The sequence below is a fragment of the Cygnus olor genome, chromosome 2, assembly GCF_009769625.2.
Source record: "Cygnus olor isolate bCygOlo1 chromosome 2, bCygOlo1.pri.v2, whole genome shotgun sequence".
NCBI classification, from domain to species: domain Eukaryota; kingdom Metazoa; phylum Chordata; class Aves; order Anseriformes; family Anatidae; genus Cygnus; species Cygnus olor.
Window position 1 is genome coordinate 67,357,043 of NC_049170.1, and position 21,781 is coordinate 67,378,823.

Here is a 21,781-nt window from a genome sequence, read left to right on the forward strand (position 1 = left end):
CAGAGATCTAATTACCCAAGAAAAAATTAAAATTCCTAAAAGAGCAGAGAACTGAAAAAATGGAATACAGCCAAACATCCCTAAATTTTTCACTCATGACAATCTTAGCCTCAGAGATCAGCATCAATTTTAACTATGCTTTAACCTTTTTATTTTTTTCCCTTCAAATAGCATGAAAAAAGAAAAAAAAGTTCTGTATATATAACTTTCAAATATTTACTGCCTTCCAACACTTCTTGTACCACTCGACTATACTGAATTGCCCTGATTATTTCTCTTTTTCTGTCACTGAGAGAGAAGGATCCCTGAAAACAAAAACTTACTTTGGAAAATACAGTTTTACACCAGTATTCATTTCACCTTTGAGGAGACTGGTCACAAATTCCTAGAGCCATGAAGTATACCAATAGCTACTTTGTTAACTATTTAATCTCATCAGTTGTGATCATTATGTAAAACAGAAATTAATGTTGGAGTGAAATTCCTTCCTGAAAATGTAACAGTTTTTTCTGAATACATATACAGTTTATAGCCTATTTCACATAACACCTCTGCTCAAAAAAAAAAAAAAAAAAAAAGAAAAAAAAAGATCATCTGATGGCCAATATCTAGACCTCTTTCCATCTATGGAAAGAGGATTTCATTTATGTCCACTGAAATACCTGTGAATCAAGATGCTATGGGACCATGCTCTTCATACTGTTTTCCTTTAAAAACAGCACTCAAGGGAAAAAAAGCGGGTGGCGGGGGGGGAGGGGTAGTGAATACAAACCTGAATGCAACAAGAGCGAAATTTCTGTGAAAAGTTCAAGTATTGGTATTGGTTGTGACCAGGTATTGGTTGGTGTTCAGATGGGTTTAAACAGGCATAGCTCAACTGACTTTAGGGATCTACGCTAATTTATACAAATAAGTAGCACTAGAAATGAAGTAGCATTAGAAATGAAATAAAAGACCAGAAAACAGGATAAGCTGGAAACTCAAGTTGCATCTGAAGACACATTTAGAAGTTACATTTTGATAGCGCTCAAACTTTGTTTTTAGATCAAACCTAAAACCCCCAATTCTCAGCCTTCGACTTCACTACTGCCAGAGGGTATAATATGAGCTGAAGGCAAATTTACAGAAGAATATACCAAAAGGAAGAATAAGTATTATCTTGGCATTACAGAAACTATATTAAACTATATCTCCTAGGACCACAGAAGAGACACATGTTAATGGAATCATTGCTCTCATTTTGTAAAGGTCTACCCATGTGGGAGCAACTTGACAAAATATCAGTTACTATTTTAAACGACAAAACCGAACCAATTCGTCTTAGGTGTCAGACATCCCTACTCAAAAAGGACAATTCCTGGTTTTAGGAATTGTCCTTTCCTGTTTTTCTGTAGATTTTCTTTTAATCTGTCTCATAAAGATGTGTAACTATCCCAATGAATTTCAGCACAGTTTAAAAGCCATGTCCTTATTTCTGCCTCAAGGGCTCCTATTAATTCCTTACAAATGTTACATGTTAGTTCAAGAAACAGAGATTTTCTGTTTTAACTAGTCACCCTCATTATCAACTCATATTTTATTACCATTCCTGGACAAGTAAATGATTTATATATTCCTTACAGGGCTAGCTTTGATATTGGGGGACTGATCTAACAAACAGATTGTCAGGGCTCTCCAACAAATTTAATATATCATTGTTTTATTCTGAGAATACCACTACACTCTAATCTCTACTAGGATTTATTGCCAGATGCAGAAACGCAATGCTTGTCAGATGAGGCAGTGTTGTAACCAGCTAGGTAGGTTTTCCCAACATGAAGGAGGTGAGTTGTTGCTCAGTGAGAGCACTTCTGGTGTCTTGACATTTATTGAAGTCCCCTTGCAGACCTGGTAGGGAGCCACCAACACTAAGGCTTCTGGGGGACAGCTCTGAAAGTATCTGAGCATGCCCATTGGAGCTGCAGCCAGAGGATCTTCCATTCTTCCCCAGGTGGGGAAGGAAAATGTGGAGTTATAGAGTGATTAGTCTACACAAAATCTGTGCGCCTGTGTTCGCACCATGTGGACTTGGGAGTGGGATGCAGGCAGGTTTCACAACACGTTGGGGAGAAAGGTAGGGTTTGGTCATTGATTTGCTGCCTCCTTGGATGTATTTTTCTACTGAGCTGAGAGGAAAAACTGCCCACTATTTATCAGAAATGAATGCCTACCCACCATAGACTCACTGGTCACTGTGTCTTGATGCTGGCATGAAGGTCTGTTGTTTAAACTGAAAAGGAATGTTTTTTTGTTTACTCCTAAATTTCTAAATCAACAATGAAAAGTATCTTAAGTATCATATCAATGTCTATTAAGCCTTTTCTAAGCCCACCTTTTCCATTGTAAAGCTTCAGTCATGTTGGCATGAAGACATTAGGCAATACACTCTAAAGACGAATACCTATATATCTAGTTATTGAATCATCAAACACGTCTCCTAATTCTCCCACTCTTAGACCAATGTAAACTACTCTCTCCCACCCAAAGTATACCTTAGCCTTTCATTAGAATAGTTGTGCATAATTTCTCCTGTCTCCTCAGACAAATCTGTACAGTGTTTATCATTTATGGCGTGGCTAAAGCCTTTCAAATCTGTGAGTCATTAGACCTTGATCAAACTACGTGAGCTCACGTAAGAACAACATGAAGCGTGCTTGTAGAAATGCTTTGCTTGCTTACCTGTTGTACTTCATATAAGCCTTTTTCTAGGCAAATACTCATGAGCAATGGTCTTTCTATAAAAGGAGGGAATTCACTGGGTATACTGCGTTCAAATGAGCTTTTCATTCTGAATGCAAAATTCTTACTGGATGTGAGGTCTACATACCGATGCATACTTGAAATAGAAAATGCATCAAATGGAGCAGAGTGCTGCAGCTGTATGAGCTTCTTGTGTCCCAAATTTGTACAATTTGATATATATATATATATATTTATATATATATTTAAATCCCTTACTATCTTGCTCTTTTACCCTTACTTATCCTTAAGAATTCGTATCTTGGCTGGAATGTGGGGTTTGGGTTTAGTTTTGCTGGGTCAGATACGTGAATGGTGGAATTCACTGCAGTGTTTTCAAAGCTGATGGCAGCACTTGAAACTTTCACAGCAGAATATCCTATTATGAAACACTTTCACATGCAATCAAATGAAACTGCAAAATATGTCTGTGATTTTGATGTCAATCTGTCAGGTGGTTCATCTATTTCAAAGGAAAGTGATTTCAGCAAATTTTGATGTACTTGATATTAGGAGTGCCTTAGCCTTAACAAAACTTGAACACAGTAGAGGACCTGATAGATCTAGGTTTCCAGACATTTAGAACCATTTCCCTTATAAGGGTCAACAAAAAAAACATTTGCCCATACTAAATTTAATATTATCACATGAATGCTGTGTAACTGCTTGTCAAAGTCAGCAAATAATTTAAAGGCTGCATTGTAAGACCTACATTTTCTTTGTTAGTAGGGCACTCTCACATTTAGGAGAGCATTAAACATTCAAATATATACATATGAATGCTGCAAAGGCATGGTGTGCTGTACTAATTGTTTTGATCATAAGAATTACAGCAAACATAAAATTAGCTCCTGGACCACAACTATAGAGTGAATAAATCTCACCAGTCTAAACATCTCAAAGTTTGTAATTTAAAAAGAGAAACATACATCTGAATTGTGCTTCACACAGTGCAGCCTTCTCCCCTCTGCTTCCCTCTTGATTTTGCAGCCCATTAATCAGACAATTCATCTCAGTCACAACCCTATCGCAACCTTCTCTCTGCTCCAGTGCAACTCACCAAGTGCAGCCTCTTCACATGTTTTCACATTGATGATACTACAAAATCTATATCTTATGCAACACTGGAAGCTGCATTTCTAGGGTCAGTGGTCTTAGGCAAGTGTCTCAGTCACTAGAATAGAATCGAATGGAAGCAATGAATTATGAAACATCTGCAAGAACTGGGGTCCAAAACTGCATCTGACGTGGCCTCTCTCAGTCTCTGAAACAAACACAGTCCACACAGGCATACCTTATATGCAGATTTAAAGCAATTTGAGATGGCCCAGCTACCTTTAAATGACAAGCCAGTTTAAACAGCATACCCTAATCTCCACGTACTGACTGATATTTTGTGAGTCTCTCCAAGTCCTTAACCTGCAAATTCTCCAGCCACTTTTTCCCTCAAAACAGCCCCAACCTAAAACTATGACCTCTGTATATTTGTGATATAGCTTACCCACAGCACGTCAGCAGGACAGGCTTTACTTCTTTAGCATTACGTTGGCCATTCAGCCTCAATTCTGTCTGGAAAAGCAGCTCATGAGGGACCTCAGCAAAGGTTCCTTTAAGGAAAGGCAAAAACAGTTAGAAATCAGGACACTAAGCCAAACATGTTTCTCAATCAGGTTGGCTTGGTGCTGTGAACCGATCAGCCTAATTAGGCAGACATGATGAGGAGCAACTGTCCTCTCTAGAAACACCCAACTGTGCATGGAGCTGGCAACGATAATCAGCCCTTTATCAGAGAGCTCTGAAAGAAGCAACACATTAGCACGGTGATTACCACCGAATGACACCCAGGTGCAGAGACTTGTGTAGCTGTGTATATGGTACTGGGGAATTTTAAGCCTCTCATGAAACTGTGCTCCAGTAGCTAGGTTCTCCAAGAAAAGATATAAAGAAGACTGAAGGATTGATGTACATTCTAGCAGAATTAATCAAAAAATGTCAAAGGTATGAAATGTTTTTTAAAAAAGGCAATTATATTGCTGCAGCTTTATGAAGTTATTTCTGCTTTAATACAGAAAGAACTGAACAAAACTTCTTTTAAAATGTTGAAATAAGAGACAATTTCTTTCCATACTGCCATATCTGTACAGTTTTTTGAGTAATTATAGTTCCTAGTCCTTATGATTGTGACTATAATTTAGAAAACATTAATGGGAACACTATAAAGAGTAGAAGTATCTGCAGTCACTGTCTGAAACAATAGCTTGGATGGGTATGAATTACTTCATTCACCTTAGCATATATTAACTCTGAAGACTGATAATACTGTTACCATTTCACTACTCTTAATTTCATTTGAAACATATAGCTAAAGCACACGTCTCAGAGACTTACATTCTCTCTCAAGCGACAAAAAACCCTGACTATCTTTTGTGTAATTCAGTATGATCAGCTATTCTCCATCCAACCTGCTGGTTTGTTGGAGTTTCTTTGACAAAAATGTTTTCTTCTGGCAAATGGTTTCTTTCCTCTTCTAAAAAAAAGGATCCATTTCCAGTGAAATATGAACTTCAATAAAATGAAAACATTTTTCTAAATCTAAAGTTGCCAAAATCTCAATTGGGAGAAGCAATTCCTTTCATCTTGGGTCTATAAAGTCATGTACGTTTTCCTTCTGCCACAATGCTACCTCTCCCTACACACCTTGCCTGAGACTCCAAGGACCCAGAAAACTGATGGTCATCCCTGCAAAATGGATATAACCTTAACTAACATTTAAACTTAGCCTCAAACAGTCTTTAAGCTCCTTCAGGATCTGGTTAACCTAGTTAAAAGCTGTACCACATTAGACAAAAGCCAGAAAACAGAAAACAGTGAAAGAAGGAGCCAAAGTGAAAGACTTTGTTTTCTCTCAATCTAACTCCTGTTACATCTTGGTGGTTATTTTATTTATTCGTTTGTTTGTTTTCCTCCCTTGCACATTCTTTCAGATGCAGATCTGGAAAGTAGTTCCCCATTTCTAAATTTGTGTCGTAGGCACATGTGGTGGTTTTACCGTGCTAGGCAGCTGAACTCCACCACAACTGCGCTCTCACTCCCCCTCCTTAGAAGAGGGGAACTAAAGGAAAGAACAACTAATGGGTTGAGATAAGGATAATTTAATTAAAGAGAAAAAAATAATTATTAAGGAAAGATTATTATTAATTAAACAATTCAACTAAAGGGAAAAAAGGGAAAGGGGAAAAGGGAGGGGGAAAGGGAAAAAAAAAAATAAAGGCTGTGTGGATGTGCAGAGGAAAGAAATTACTCTCTACTTCCCACAAATGAGTGATGCTTGACCACGTCCTTGAAGCAGGGCCTCAACGCACGTAGCCGGTGTTTGGGAGGACAGACGTTTTCACAACAAGAGCCCATCCCTCCCCTCTTCTTCCTTTTTCCACATTTTATTGCTGAGTGTGACATCATATGGTATGGAATATCTGGAATATCCCTTTGGTTGGTTTAGGTCAGCTGCCCTGGTGACGTTCCGTTCTCACTTTTTTGCCCACCCCCTAGGAGGGTTAGAGAGAGTCCTGATGCTGTGCCAGCACTGCTCAGCAGCAGACAACACTGATACCACTGCTGTTCTAGCTACAAGTGCAGAGCACAGCATTGTATGGGCTGCTGCAGGGAAAGTTAACATCCCAGCCAGACCCAGTACAGCACAACAAGCCGGTGGGAGATGAAGGCAGCGGAATTCCACAACCCCCCTCTGACTGCAATTAAAATGAGGGCCAGGAAGCAATTACTCTGTGAAAACATATATATCTGCAACCACCCGGGATGGGTGGCATTAATAAAGAGTTTTAATGCTGTTGCCTGATTAGAAAGAGGAAAGTTAAGGTTAACAGTTTTTTGCTTGTTACAGTGATTCAAAGCAAGGCTATGGGGAGTGAGAAATAGTACTTTTAAGGTAAGGGAAGCTTCACTTTCAAGCTCACAGCAGCTATGCTTTTCATCTGATGACTGCAGAAGTTGTAGAAAGAGAAAGAAACAGCCCTAAGAATCCGCAGCCTAAAAGAGCATCATGGATTATGGAAAGCAGTGTCTGCTTCAAGAAAAATGAAACTCGTCTGCATCAGTCATTAGGAAAGGAGGAGCCTTATTTTACACATTTCTTCTGAACTCCAGTGCTATCCCATTACACCCCACCCAACATGTCTCACATTTGGGCAAACACCTACTCAAAATGTGTTTCTTTGGGTTCTGGATGCTTTCAAAATTTGTTGGCACTTTTGTTCTTTTCATCAACAAGTAGTGAGAAGTTCAGGGGCTGACACACCTCTCTTGGTGATGTCAGGATCACTGTGAAAGTGTCTGCTACCCTACTCTTCATAATCAGTTCTCCCTCCTTGCATTCAGAGTGAGCTTGTCAGGTACCCTGCCAGGTGTGGGCTCTAGTCTCTGGCTCTTCCTCTTAACAACAATACCTGTATGAAAAGCCCTATTTTTTTGCCTCATCTCAAAGAGCCTGAAGGACAGGGACCAACTGTTTGTCCAAATCCCCTTGTACTACATGGTTTGCTAGAAAACTTTTTCCAAGGCTGCTGTACTGCATCCTTGAAGACAAGGATCGTGAATGTTCAAGATCTACACAGAAACAGAACAAAGTCCCTAACTGGACACGTGAGAGAACTGATTATTCTTGTTAAGGAGAAATAGAGAAAGGAGAAAAAAAAAAAAAGGAATTTCAGATTTTTCTCTTTAAATTATCAGAGACACTAAAATGGCACTTGGTTCTAGTCTTATAATCTTCTGATTCAATTTTCCATACTTTCCCTCTGTTTCCTCTTCCCCAAGTCCTCATTCCCTCCCACAGCTGCATGCAGGACATTTTAGTGGCTTGATGGAGAAACAGTGCATTTTCTCAATACAAAATTGAAACCTTTCCCTTCTGTAATTTGAATTGAAGTGTGTTTATTTCTATTTTAGGGTTGGCGTCATTCTCATGCAATGATGTATGGGCAGTGTCTGAGTTAAGTCTATCAAGGAAATCTGCAGTCAAGGGTACTCTCAAGAAATCCTCCACAATAATACTGGACACTGGTGCATCATGTTTGGATAGAAGTGAGTCATAATTTCCAGCCAACATCAACACTTGCACAGTTTGTTCCTCATGCTGCAGCCAGCACCCCACTGGCCTCTGATGCCAAGCGCAACTCTGCTTCTGTACCAAGGGGATGGCTATGTCAAGGCCAGTAACAAGTTAGAGATCCATCCTACCTTGTATGCCAACCTCACTGTTTTTCATGTTTACTAAACACCAGCAACTGTTCAGTTCAAGCAGAGTATCTGGACAGAGAAGAAAACTTTGATGACAAAATAAAAAGGAGGAAGATGGAGACTCCTACAAGTATTGATTGCTCTTCATTATCAATAGGCACTGGCTCCATTAAGAAAGTGGTAAACTTATACTAGAATACTGAAAAATAACATAAACGTTGATTGTGCCTTTCAGTGGTTATAAATAAAAGACATGTTATCACAAACCACTCTAACCTTAGGGAATTGAAAACCTCATCAAACAAACAAAACCTGCCAACCGCACAACCTTCCAATTAAATTAGAGCAAAAATGCATTGACCTGAACATTTTTTTTGATTGGAAAAAAAAAAAGAAAGAAAAAAGGTTTGATTTAAATTCTGAAAAATGAAATATAGAAAACTTAACAAAAGCATATAAACTTTCTCTGCTACCAGAATATGCAAGACACCTACAATTCTCTATTAGTAACAGGAAGAACTGGGTCTGCAACAGGTATACTGGGCCATCAGTCCAAGAATATTTATACATTTGACATCTCCAGGTATCCGCAAATATAGGAGGATTTTTCAAATGAACTCATCCCTTGGCAGGACAAAGAACATGTTTTTTATTTGTGTGTTTGTTTTCAAAACCAGATAACTTTCAACTTCTTCATGCTGTAGCATTTGTGGGGAAATTTTAAGAAGCACCTACACAATCCAGACCCTGGAACAAATTTGAAAATCCATTCTCTTAGCCTGGTGCATAAACGCTTACTGTGCATTAAGTCAGTTTTGAAATTAAGGCCCAAAATGTGAGGACCACCTAAGTTTTGCTCAGATCTGATTCTCAAAGAGAAATGGTGTGAACTGCTGACTAAAATAGGCAGAAGATATAAACCCTTTAAAAACTGATTAATATTACATTGAACCATATAAAAAGGGGGAAAAAAGGTGGGTAGAAATATAGCCTTTAACAAATGTAATTTCCCACTTTATGGTCCTTTATGCTGTCTTCTGTAGTTAGGACTGAATCCCTTCACTTGATTTCAACCCCAATAGGTGGAAGTAAATTTTCCTGAAACAGTGTTTATGAGGAAAGTGACAGAGCTCTAAGTTTGCCAGCAAAAGCCTGCAGCAGCTCAAAGAATTGGAGCGGATGGCCATGGCTCAATTTAGACACAGACGGAATGGTATGTGTCAGGGAAGATCAGAATAGCTAAACTTTTACGCAGAAAAAAAAAAAAAAAGCAGAACTGGTACCTATTTGAAACTAGTAAAACCATCTGGATTGGGGCTTGTTGATGAGGATGAGAAGGGATGCAAGGCTGAGATGGCAGCAGTCATGGCCATGGAAAGAAGCTGCATAGGCCTAAGACAACCTAAAGCGTGTGAACACATTTGCAGAAAGGCATGCAGTGATGGCCATTGCCACCCTGGGATCACACACTGAGATTTTGATCTCTGAGCAACCCTGGCAAAGGTGTGAAGACAACATTTGTAGAAAAGAAGGACCTTCAGAGGGCTGCCAGTTGCTATTGCAAGTGGTGAGCTCATTAGGGTAGATCTTTACTCATGGATGGTAGATGCAAAGCAAGCTCAGGTGACGTGTGCGGCTGGGATGTGTTTCTCCCTTGGTGAAGTCAGAAGTAGAGGTGCCTGCAAAAGGCATGGCTGTAGCAGAAAGCTTGATGCTACCACAGCCCTGTGGGTTGCCCAGAAAGGGAAAGAACAGTGTGTATACCTAGCATGAAGTTTGTCAAGGAGCACGGTCAGCACGGGGCTCCATGGGTGCACAGCCCTTTGAGGGAGGAGTAGCGGCCTGTCTGAGCGTCTGCCATGCTGTTCACGTTGGCTCCTACTGACAGCACAACAGGGACAAGGTGCACTTAAAATATCCTCTGTGGACTCCCAGCACATCAGGTGTTGTGCTTGCATGGCAGTTCCCTGAAGTTCAACAGCAGACAGACAGCTGAAGCTTTAGGGCTTGAACTTGCTGCTGGGATGTCTTTACAGGACTATGTAGACACAGCCACTACCATGAAATGTCAAAATGCTTTTCACTTCTCCGGATTCCCAGCCAGAAAGATAAACAGTAAGGTCCCAGATAAGCTTTGTGATGTTTTTGTATTATTTTGGGCTAGCATGAATGCATGTCTGCATTTTTATTTATTATTTATTTATTTTGCTGACAGATAATTTCTAACTAGATTGACATGGAAATTGTATGATGACTTTTTGATTGATTTTTTACTCCCTTTTTATTAAGATACACAAAACAATGCATTTGCTAGGACAAAAATGTAAAAAGAAGATTACAGAAACAGACTTGATATTATAGAAAATGTTCTGTCACTTCAGAATCAAAATGATTTAAACACTTTTCTAAAATGGCATTTCTTTTTATAAGGAATGAGAAGAAACACATAGAAAAATAATTTGAACCTCTGGCCAAACAAACAAATGCTAACAATTTGTATTCTTCACTACTGTTTTCTTTTTCCGGGGATGGGTGAGGGGGTGGAGATGTTGGTTTTTCCTTAAATGAAAAAAGTTGATCAAAGGTTGGCAGAATCTCAACAAGTTGTCCTTACGGGGGACTTCAACTTGCCAGACGTCAACTGTGATTACCACACAGCTGACACGAGCAAGTCCAGGAGGTTCCTAAAGCACCTAGATGATAACTTCTTGGTGTAGGTGCTAAGGGAGCCAACTAGGAAAGGCGCCCTCCTAGATCTGTTGCTGGAGAACAGAGAGGGTCTTGTGGGGGACGTGGCAATTGGCGGCCATCTCGGTCATAGTGACCATGAAGTGATTGAGTTCAAAATTTTTGGTGACAGAAGGAAAACTGCCACCAAAACTTCAGCCCTAGATATGAGGAAAGCAGACTTCAGGCTGCTCAGGGAACTAGTTAGCAAGGTCCCCTAGGAAACTGCTTTTGAAGGCACAGGCGTCCATTGGTGATGGTCAGTCTTTAAGCAGTGCCTCCTAAAAGCACAGGATGAGGCAATTTCAAAATATCGGAAGTCAAGCAGGCAGGCCAAAGACTGGCCTGGCTGACCAGGGATCTTCTTTTGGAGCTTAGGCAGAAAAAGAAAATGTACGGCTGCTGGAAGCAGGGTCAGGCAACGCAGAAGGAATACAGGGACACTGTTCGCATTTGTAGGGAGAAAATTTGTGTGCCCAAAGCCCAATTAGAGTTGAAGCTGGCCAGGTCTGTGGGAGACAATAAGAAGGGTTTTTTTAGATATGTGAACAGAAAAAGGAGGCCCAGAGAAAACATAGGTACGCTACTTGATGGGGAAGGTCACCTCACAGACAAGGACATAGACAAAGCAGAGATGTTTAATGCCGCCTTTGCCTCCATCTTCAATGCTGATGATGGGCTTCAGGACCCAGGGTGCCCTGAGCTGGAGGACCATGATGGTGGGAATGATAAACTCCCAACCGACCCTGAACGTGTGCGGCATTTGCTGCTTCACCTGGATCCATACAAGTCCATGGGTCCGGATGGGATTCATCCCAGGGTGCTTAGAGAGCTCGCTGACATCATCGCAGGACCTCTCTCAATTATTTTTCAGTGGTCCTGGGAATCTGGAGAGGTCGCAGTAGACTGGAATCTGGCAAATGTTGCACCAATTTTCAAGAAGGGCAAGAAATAAGACCCTGGCAATTACAGACCTGTCAGTCACTGCCTGGTAAAATTATGGACAAGATTATCCTTGAAGTTATTAAAGGACACGTGGGGGACAATGCAGTCATTGGTCCCAGCCAACATGGGTTCACAAGGGGTAGGTTCTGTTTAATAAATTTGATTTCCTTTTATGATAAGATCACCCATCTAGTTGATCAAAGGAAACCAGCTGATGTGATCTTTTTGGACTTCAGTAAAGCTATCTTGACACAATTTCCCATAGGATCCTACTGGACAAAATGTCCGCCATACAGCTAAACAAAAACATCATACGATGGGTGAGCAATTGGCTGGCGGGCAGGGTTGTGGTAAATGGGGCCACATCAGGCTGGCGGATGGTCACCAGTGGGGTCCCCCAAGGCTCCATTTTAGGGCCAGTCCTCTTCAATGTTTTTATAAACGATTTGGATGTAGGACTAGAAGGTGTTTTGAGCAAATTTGCCGATGACACTAAACTTGGAGGAGTTGTGGACTCTGTTGAGGGTGGAAAGGCCTTGCAGAGAGATCTGGACAGATTGGAGAGCTGGGCGATCACCAACCGCGTGAAGTTTAACAAGAACAAGTGCCGGGTCCTGCACCTGGGACAGGGCTACTCTGGCTATACACACAGACTGGGCAACGAGACGCTGGAGAGCAGCCCCGCAGAGAGTGATCTGGGGATTATGGTTGATAGCAAGTTGAATATGAGCCAGCGGTGTGCCCTGACAGCCAGGAGGGCCAACCATATCCTGGGGTGCATCAAACACAGCATTGCTAGTAGGTCAAGGGAAGTGATTGTCCCACTCTACTCTGCACTGGTGCGGCCTCACCTCGAGTACTGTGTGCAGTTCTGGGCACCACAGTACAAAAAGGACATAAAACTGTTGGAGGGTGTCCAGGGAAGGTCTACAAAGATGGTGAAGGGCCTAGAGGGGAAGACATATGAGGAGCGGCTGAGGTCACTGGGCCTGTTCAGCCTGGAAAAGAGGAGGCTGAGGGGAGACCTCATCGTGGTCTACAGCTTCCTCATGAGGGGGAGTGGAGGGGAAGGCGCCGATCTATTCTCCTTGGTTACCAGTGACAGGACCCATAGAAATGGTGTCAAGCTGAGGCAGGGGAGGTTTTAGGCTAGACATCAGGAAGAGGTTCTTTACTGAGAGGGTTGTCACACACTGGAACAGGCTCCCCAGAGAAGCAGTCACTGCACCAAGCCTGTTGGAGTTTAAGAAGCATTTGGACTGTGCACTTAGTCACATGTTCTGAATTTTTGGGTAGACCTGTGTGATGCCAGGAGTTGGGCTCGATGATCCTTATGGCTCCCTTCCAACTTGGGATATTCTATGATTCTATGTTAGAAACTCAGGAATCAGTTATAGCAGGATGAGAATTTTGGATTACCTTTCTGAACATCTTGCAGGTTTGTGAGGGAGAGGGGGTTAGGCAGAGGATGATGGGGGACAACTTTGACAAGTTCTCTGTGCCTAGTAAAATAGCTCATTTCGAGTTTCTCACTCATCCTTCTAGTCCTGGACACAAAAGGAAGACAGACAGATTTTCTTCTGCTATTTTACAAGTTATGTATGAAGGCAAGAGTCCACAGCTGTAAGAATAATTAAAGAAAGTCTCAAAACTTTTAATCTGCTTTTCAGCATAGCATTTGGAAAGATGGAACTGCAGAAATAATTGATTATTTGAGGTTAGTGACTGAAATCATAAACCAGCCTGCAAAAAAAAAAAACTAATTTAGATGAGGTATTCTGAACTGTACTATTTCCTCCCCCAACTTCTCACTAGATTTAAAGAAGCAAAAACATTTTTTTAGGATTTAAAGCTGTCCTTCTCCATTGACATTGGCTATCTTTCCAAAATTTTAATTTTGTTTATGTGAATTTGAAAAAGGAAAATGGTTTCACTTTGAAAATGCAGCGTGACACATGAGAAGGAATGTTATGATAAAGCCCTCAATTTTCCCAAAGAAAAATGATTTCTGAACCAAGTTCCCACTGGTAGACTGTTTAGGTCACAGGGAAATTGTTTTTTTCAGCTAGTAAACAATGTCTAAAAACTTTTTGCCTAAATCTAACATCACATCCAATTTTGTCAAAAGCATTTCACCTATTCTTAAGCTCATTTCATAGGATACTTTCCAGATTTCTTAACATTCACTTAAAAACTACCATCAGATATGCCATTCAATCAAGTAGTAATTGCACATTGAACTAAATTATATGTTTTTCAGAAAACACATTCACATGAAGTGTATCAAAAGCTTTGGTCTTTTCTGATTGCACATCCCCATGAGTTTATTAGCACCCATTAACAGGCATTAACACACTGGGCCCTCAGTTCCTCTAAATGTAATATCATACCATATATAACAAGTGTTTAGTCGCTGAAGAAAACAAACAAACAAAAAAAAAAACCCACACCTCTACAGAATTATAATGCTGGGTAAAAAAAATACAAAACAACCTGTATGTAACAATGTACAAAAGAAAGGGAGCTGGTAAATAAAAGAGTTTGGAACAGGGTGGATAATCCCACTATGGCTGAGAGGAGATCAAAAAGCATTAGGAAGATAAAATGGAAAATTAATGTGTAAGCACATTTTTTGATCTAAGAAGAGGGGATGAAAAGGATTAAAAATGCAAGGATGATTATATATCCTAGCTCTGTGCTCTATAGTGAGTACAGCATAATATGTTTCTGATAAGAAAAACAAATACAAGTATAAACTGAAAATTAATAAGGATGACATTTCCCTGCCTTTACCTGTAGTTCACTGATGAAGCTGAAGAACAACAGCATGGAGCAAGGTCTGTCATGACTGTAGGGCCTACTGTGCTTCTTTGGAATAAATCATAGCAATTTCTGTAGCCGAGAGAGCTATTTCATTTTATTTGCCCATTTGAAGATGTCAACAATCTCATTAAAACTGATAATACTAGGCTTTGTCTGATGTTACCAAATCATGGAGCTTGTGCAAGAGAATCTTCTTTTGGAGATGCAAATTCTCATCCTTAATGAGGGAAAATTACATACTGCAGCCACGCCAGGCAATGCTAGCAGGTGACACCATGTTAGATCGTGCCAAAATACTCACCTGAGTCACAGCCATCAGAGCTGTCACTGTCTTTTGGGAATTAAACAAGGTCTGGAAAATCTGAATGCTCCTTGAGAGATATCGGTGTCCCACCTTTGTGCTGCTAAACAATGAATGGGAGTGGAGGCTGAAGAGTTGGGTCTCCTAACAGCAGCACAGGACAGCTTTACAATTCAACACCCTGAACCACAAACAACAGCCTATGCAGCTTGACAAGAAGATGCTCAGAGGTAGCTGCTGTCCTCACCCTCCATCTTGGCTTTGGAGTATTTCACTGAATTAGAATCCTGTTTGTACAAGCCTTGGGTTTATAGCATTTTAGTCATAAATTTAACTATGGCTTACTGGGGCTATTGTTTTCCCCTGGTAGCACATCTCAGTGATTCAGAGGTCTGAAATAATGCATTTAAAAAACTCAGGAACATTTCACAAGACATTATTTTTGGAAGCAGCCAAAACATTCAACCTTTTCATTAGCATCCTGAGAAGTCACTTGTACAAAGGCAGAGGAGATGACCGGCTGAGAGATCATAAGTAGGTTCCTACAGCTCAGCTGTAAGCCAGTGTGAAGAAATTTTCCTTTGTATACGTCCATTTGGCTGTTAATAAGAAACTGGAGAAAAGAGTAAGCAGAACAGTGCTATGACTCATTAGGACTATCAAATTATTATTTTTTTTCACCATCTCAGCACTTCCCCTTTAGCTTTTCATCATTATTTTTGTATTTCATGACCAAAGGTTTAATAAATAAATAAATAAATAAAAAGGCTAGAGAACAGACACATCGTTTTTGTTTGGAAGGATTTTTAAATGAGTTTCCCTCTAGGTAAATAATTCTCTAACTGTTCCCTTACTCGCATCTGACACCAAAACCATTGGCAATCCAATGCTGTCAGATTTGGAAAAAATCCCTAGTAGTAGAGGGAAAAAAAAAAAAAAAAAAAAAAAACACGCTTATTTCAAAGTCATATGGTTCAACAGCCTTCCCTGAATGCAATGGATCAGTTCAGTGGGGGATGTTCAATGTGCCATCACCCCACTCAGCCCCAGTAAGACAAATTCTGAATTAAATGTAAAGAACAAGAGCTTTTTGCCTGTTTCTCCTGGTATGAACAAATCAATGGGGACAGCAATAAGCACAGGAGCAGTCCTGGTTTCTCTCTCTTGTCAATAGAGGAGAAATAGCTGTTGACAGCATGAAAGGGAAGACCACTAGAGTGTGAAGTAACCGCCTTCCCCCTAGACTGAAGAGGAGTTTCTCACACTCATCACTTCTGGTTTTATGGCCATCTGTACAGTTTTCCCTGAGTAAGAAGTTGTGCAAAGTCACAGTACATCTACCTTTATTATTGGCAGCTGTGCAATCTTAACATCACAAGGCCAATACCTCCCCACAAAACTTGAGAGACTAAACTACCTGAGCTTTACTATAAAAGTATGACACCAAAAACATTCAAAGAGGTGAAGAACAGCATAAAAGAAGAAAACTTCATGCAGACTCATCCCTGCTCTGAAGATCAAGACAGTAAGTTCAACTTGCTCTATGCTTTCTGGTATGAGCAAATGTGTATAGAGGTGATTAGTCAGAGAAAAAGTCTAAAAGGCTCTGGAATATTCTATATTAAACACAGTTTTGGAGTGGAGTGGTGTTTCTTTGCATTCAGTTTCTGCAGCTAGTCCTTTGAAACCATAGTCCTCAAAAAAGCGGTATATTATCATCATCTCCTTTTCTTTACATATCTACCTTCTATTTAGAAAATACATTCCTACAAGACAGAATGCATCCTTCTGCCTACATTAGAAGCTCCAATCAGTGAATAGCAAGACTTTCTGAAAATACTGGTTCTTTGTTTCTTGCAAGGTTCAGGACTCTTATGGCATTACATAAACAGTGATTTTACACTCATGGTAATTATAATTCTCTCACACTTTGTTTAGGAGTTTGTAACTGTTATGCAGTCTGTCCACCCTCTACATTTAGATTCATAGAACTAACATCCTTTGCTTAGAAAATATCATGCACTTTCACGCTCAGATCTGTCCTTTCATCCTCCAAGGATTTCACAACTCTGCAATAGTACAAAATGAGACAGAAAGGCTTAATTTTCCCCTATGTTTAGCTTCATGGGACAACATCATAGTCTAAGCCCTCTCTTTTTCCTAAGAATTATGGCTTGCAGTAAGTGTCGCAGCTGCTTTGTCCCAGATCCTATAGGAAACTTTGCTGCTTATTTCTGTACAGGAAGAACAGTTTAACATGTTACTCTAAACATGATATGAATTTTCTTTAGGATACCACAGTGGTGTTCCCTCTACTCTGTCACATTATTTCCACTACTGGCAAGTAGGCTGATACAAAGAAAGGCAAAGCATAGATGTTATGGATAAATTTGTTCTTTGCAAAATTTCTTTCTATTAGACTATTAGACTTCTGACCCTACATGACAAATTGAATTTTGTCTAACGCAACTGAGTATTCTATTTTTTCAACCTAGATCGAATAGCTATAGCAAGCAATGCTATTTTCAATACTATTTTGCAATAATGAAAATAATGCAGTATTAGTCTCTATTAAGTGTTTCATGGGTTGCATACACACCTGCTGGAAGCTTGGGTCAAAGTCTAATAGAATATCAGACAGGGTTAAATGAGAGTACAGACAATGAGTTGCATCATTGATTTTCCTGTTTTTAAGTACCGGTTTGTTTGCTGATTGTATATTTTTCATCAGGCTGGCTGCTTAGCATATGACAAAGCACAGAATACATTATCCATAAACAAGAAACAAAAGTAATCACAAGTGGAAGCCAGAGACTCTCAGCTACAGTCTACCTTGAGATAGCTACACATTGTGTCTGAGAGAAAAAACTTCTTTTATAAAAAGGGTAAAGCACAGATAAAGACAATGAAATAAAAAAGGTATTTAAGCTGAAATGTACCCATTAAAATAAGATATAGAATAATATCCAAGACATGGATTACAAAAGATACATGTAGAAGAGTGAGATGTTTGTATTGCGTGAGAGACCTTTCTTATCCAAGTGAGGAGGTTATTTATGGAGGACTTCTATGCATAATTTAAGTACATAACCTGTTTTGACACATGCACACAGCTGGAAAAGTTCCGGCAGAGAAAGAAGCATAAAATTTTCACTCGTGTACTTTACATGACACATGCGGCTCTCCCAACTGATACTTAATGGGAACTGAACTGTAGCCACTCAAGGCTGCACTCAAATAGTAAGTCTTGTATGACTTGTAAGTATGGTTGAGCTTAGTGAATATTCACACATTGCAAATCTAAATGCCCACAACAAATAATTCCCTAAGATGCTGTTCATGGCTTCACAGACTAAGATAACTATTTTACATGGATTAGAGTTTATAGCAGAAAAGGCAAGGCTGGACAGTGGAGGTGAGATACTGACAAGGAAGAGGTTTCTAGGAAAATTAAAAACCAGCACATAAAAAGTTACAGACTTACAACGTTATTTCTACAAGAACTAACTTCAAACACAATTTTCAATCCATTCCCAAAGTGTAATGCACCCAGCTGTGACTTCCAAACACACTCCAAAATGGTAGGAATCCCTCTGCACATCTGAAAGATGACAATATCCAGAGAGATATATCCTGATGCTTTTATCCTTGAAAGTGGGAAGAGCTGCATTTTCATTTTGTGCATTCACCAAGAACATTTTGATTTATTATTATACTTAAATAAATAAATAAATAAATCTCAGTACCTGTAGTAATCGAGAAATCACAAAACATGTGATTTAGTAATTGTCAAAAATGCCTTAGCAATTGGCAGCAAAGAAAAATCACAAAGGAAAGAAACACATTTAAGTAGATAATCCTGGCTCCTTGAACATAGCAGTAGGGGAACACGAATTGCTACAGAGGACTACTTTGAAAACAGTGAGCTGCATTCATTTGGTATTTTTCTCAGTGCTTGGTCTGAAATATGGACATACAAAAAAGTTATTATAAAAGTAGCAAAATCCAGACTGGTAACTGCTTTGTCAGTACCTTACATGACAGGATCTGATTTCCAACAGACTTGCATCTAAATAGCAAGAACCCGTACAGATGGGTTAACATGAAGCAAGTTTACCATCTCTCCCAAAGACACTTTTGGGCCTCTTTCTCCCTCCGACCTTGCAGTCACAAAGATAAGTTCCATGCTTCTGACAAGATTTGCTAACTGTATCAAAGTTATCAGTGAAAGACAAAGGGGAGAATATCAGTAGCTGAACTTTGTTGCCCTAGGAAATGCAACAAAAAGCTCTAGAAAATTAGTTTCCACCACCATTCAATGGGGAGAGCGTTAACTTTAGCGTTACTAAGGGCACGTTTGTCCTCTGGACCAAAGTGACAGGGTAGAAGAGTGCATTACAGCTCCAAATAAGGATGAAATAGTAGTATCACAGGCCATTAGATATCTTGGTTCAATTCCTGCTTTCTTAACCAAGATGGTAACTGTCACACCATAATAAATCATGCAGAAAGATATCTTAGGAGCAGTCCTGGCAGCTTCCTCTACTACCTCATTCTTAACTCTCTATTCATAAGTGACAATATCTGTCGAGTATCTGTTAGGGAATCAGGGCAGAACCTGCAGGACTAGACAAGTAGAAAATGAAGATGTTGTATTTCTGTCTTCAAAGAAGAATTTGGGGGTGGGCACCTTGGAGAGTAACAGTAGCACAGCTACCTGTCTTGTGAGTATGTGTAGACCTCACTATCAACTTTAATTAAAGTGCTTCTTCAACACACTATATAATATATTTATGTCTGGCTACTTCTGATCAGTCAAAGAGGAGATGTTTTTCTAGCATAGCACAAACATGAGTGAGTAAAAAAATCCTATTTTAATGCTCCTACCTTTGTGCCCTTAAAGGTCTTACTATAAAAAAGCAGGAGAATTCAAACCCCAAGCACCTAAACATATGCCAGCATTACCAGAGTATTCCTGACCTTTTGCAAAATTATTTGGTAAAATCTCAATTAAAATACAGATCATTAAATTGTAATTATATAAATTTCTTTCCATATTTTTCCTGTACTTTCATGCAGCAAGCTGTAAACAAAATATTTATAAAACATACTGTGTCTATAATTAAATAGATCACAGTGTTAGTAGAGAGAGAGCTAAATAACTTTACATCAAAGTCTTCCTCTCAGAGTCTCTACTAATTTAAGAGTATAAGCTTATCATCGTTTTTCATGGGTTTTCTGCATATCTGAAAGTACTAGGAAATAAGAGAAAGGCTCTTTCTTCCCCTTAATTCAAAAACTGTGTGAATGCCTAAGTTTTGATTAGTTCTGTTAACCATCAAGTTTTCCAGTCAAGGCTTTAACGAAATTAATCCCCATCCCTTTGTGTGCTTTATCTTTGCTATGGAGTTTGATTTTTGTTCTTTTAGCACTGAAGTTAGGGAACTTGCTCCCTAAGGGACTGCAACGTTGTCTAAGGAAATCTCCACATTGCTGCGCTCAGGTAGTTTCTAAACTGAAGTCTGGTCTTGCTGAAAGAGAAGAGACTCTTGTGATGCAAATTAGTTACCCCTTCTTTACAGGACAAAGGGCAAAAAGGATCAGATGGGCCCAAGCTGCAATGGAGCTGGGCCAAATGCTTATTTTTCCAACAAAATGAAGGTAAAAAGAATAGCAGTACTTACTGTCACACGTGTTTTTTTTCACATGTTGTATAACAAACTTTAAATGCAGTAAAATTTGTTCAGTAACTGTATTAGCTATTTGAACACAGTAAGTTAGACTAATCCTCTTATTAGCCTCACATACTAATTGTCCCATTCCAGGCTTTGTTGCCTTTCATAGAATCATAGCATCATTCATGTTGGACAAGACTTCTAAGTTCATCTAGTACAACCTCTGAAACCTATCAGAGAAAATGCCTCTAAAGAGTCAATGAGTGAAAAATACATGAATGAACATCCATGACAAAAACGTGCACTTAAAATATCCGTGTGGACAGAGTTTGCTGCTTTAAGTAACTGTGTTGCATGCTGTGAAGATGCCTTAAAATTGTCAGCAGGCATCCACATAACAGCATAATGAGGATGCCAGGGGAAGTACTTGCTCTGGTTTTGTGCAGGAGACAAGCTGAGGCTAAAAAATTGCAGATATACTGCAGGAGTCACTTCCCAGAGTTGAGAGCTCAACCTGGAGCCATTTTGTCTCTAGATTAGAGGACAACCCTTTTTCTACCTTCCATCCTCTTATTTTGCTTTCCATGGAGAGGAGAGTTGGGCATGTGAGTCACAGCCAGCTGGATCACATTGGACTGCAGTACCAACAGGGAGTGTACCAACCTCACTAGACAAATACCCACATCACAGGCTGACCCCTAATGCTCCTTTTCTGTTTCACATTCACTGCAAAAGCCTGCCTCGATATAGTTGTGCTATAGCTGCAGAAATGTGCTAGGCAAATGAAATGAGAAATTGCTTCAATATTCTCTTTTCATGGGCTCCTTTAAATGTTAAAGTCTCATTTTCTGTTCAGGAAATCTGCTGCTGTGCTTTCTGCTTCTGAGGCACAATATTAAATTCTGTCCACAAGTGAGAACTAAGAAGAGAATGTGACAACTGGTCTTTTCTTTGTTCTCATTTTCCATGACATGACATGAAAAAAATCAACAAAACAAAACATTTTGACTGACATATTTGAGGTTTGTTCTTTTCTGCCTGCCATAAACAATGTTGTAATGAGTTCATTTTAGTTCATTCCCATTTTAGGGACATTGCAAATTGTAGCACTTATCTCTGCACTTAAAATGGAGCACACTTTCTGGTCCTGACAAAGGCTCCACAAACAGTAAAAACTTTTTTGATGTGTATATTATGTTTTATATTTACACTACTTAATTAGAACCAGTGGGGAATTTTCTATTGGAACAGCTTCTTGATGGAAAAAGTAGGGGGT

The 21,781-nt window shown here is 39.6% G+C and overlaps 1 protein-coding gene across 4 annotated transcripts in view; it reads right to left on the reverse strand.

The window, feature by feature from the left end:
* Positions 1-4,407, reverse strand: part of STAC (SH3 and cysteine rich domain) — a 95,405-nt gene extending 90,998 nt beyond the window's left edge. For 3 of the 4 annotated variants that reach the window (XM_040548584.1, XM_040548581.1, XM_040548583.1), the window contains exon 1: positions 4,280-4,407. The gene's annotated coding sequence lies outside the window, so the exon portion shown is untranslated. The remainder of the gene's footprint in view (positions 1-4,279) is intronic. The other variant, XM_040548585.1, reaches the window with a different exon arrangement.
* Between the last annotated feature and the right edge of the window lie 17,374 nt (positions 4,408-21,781).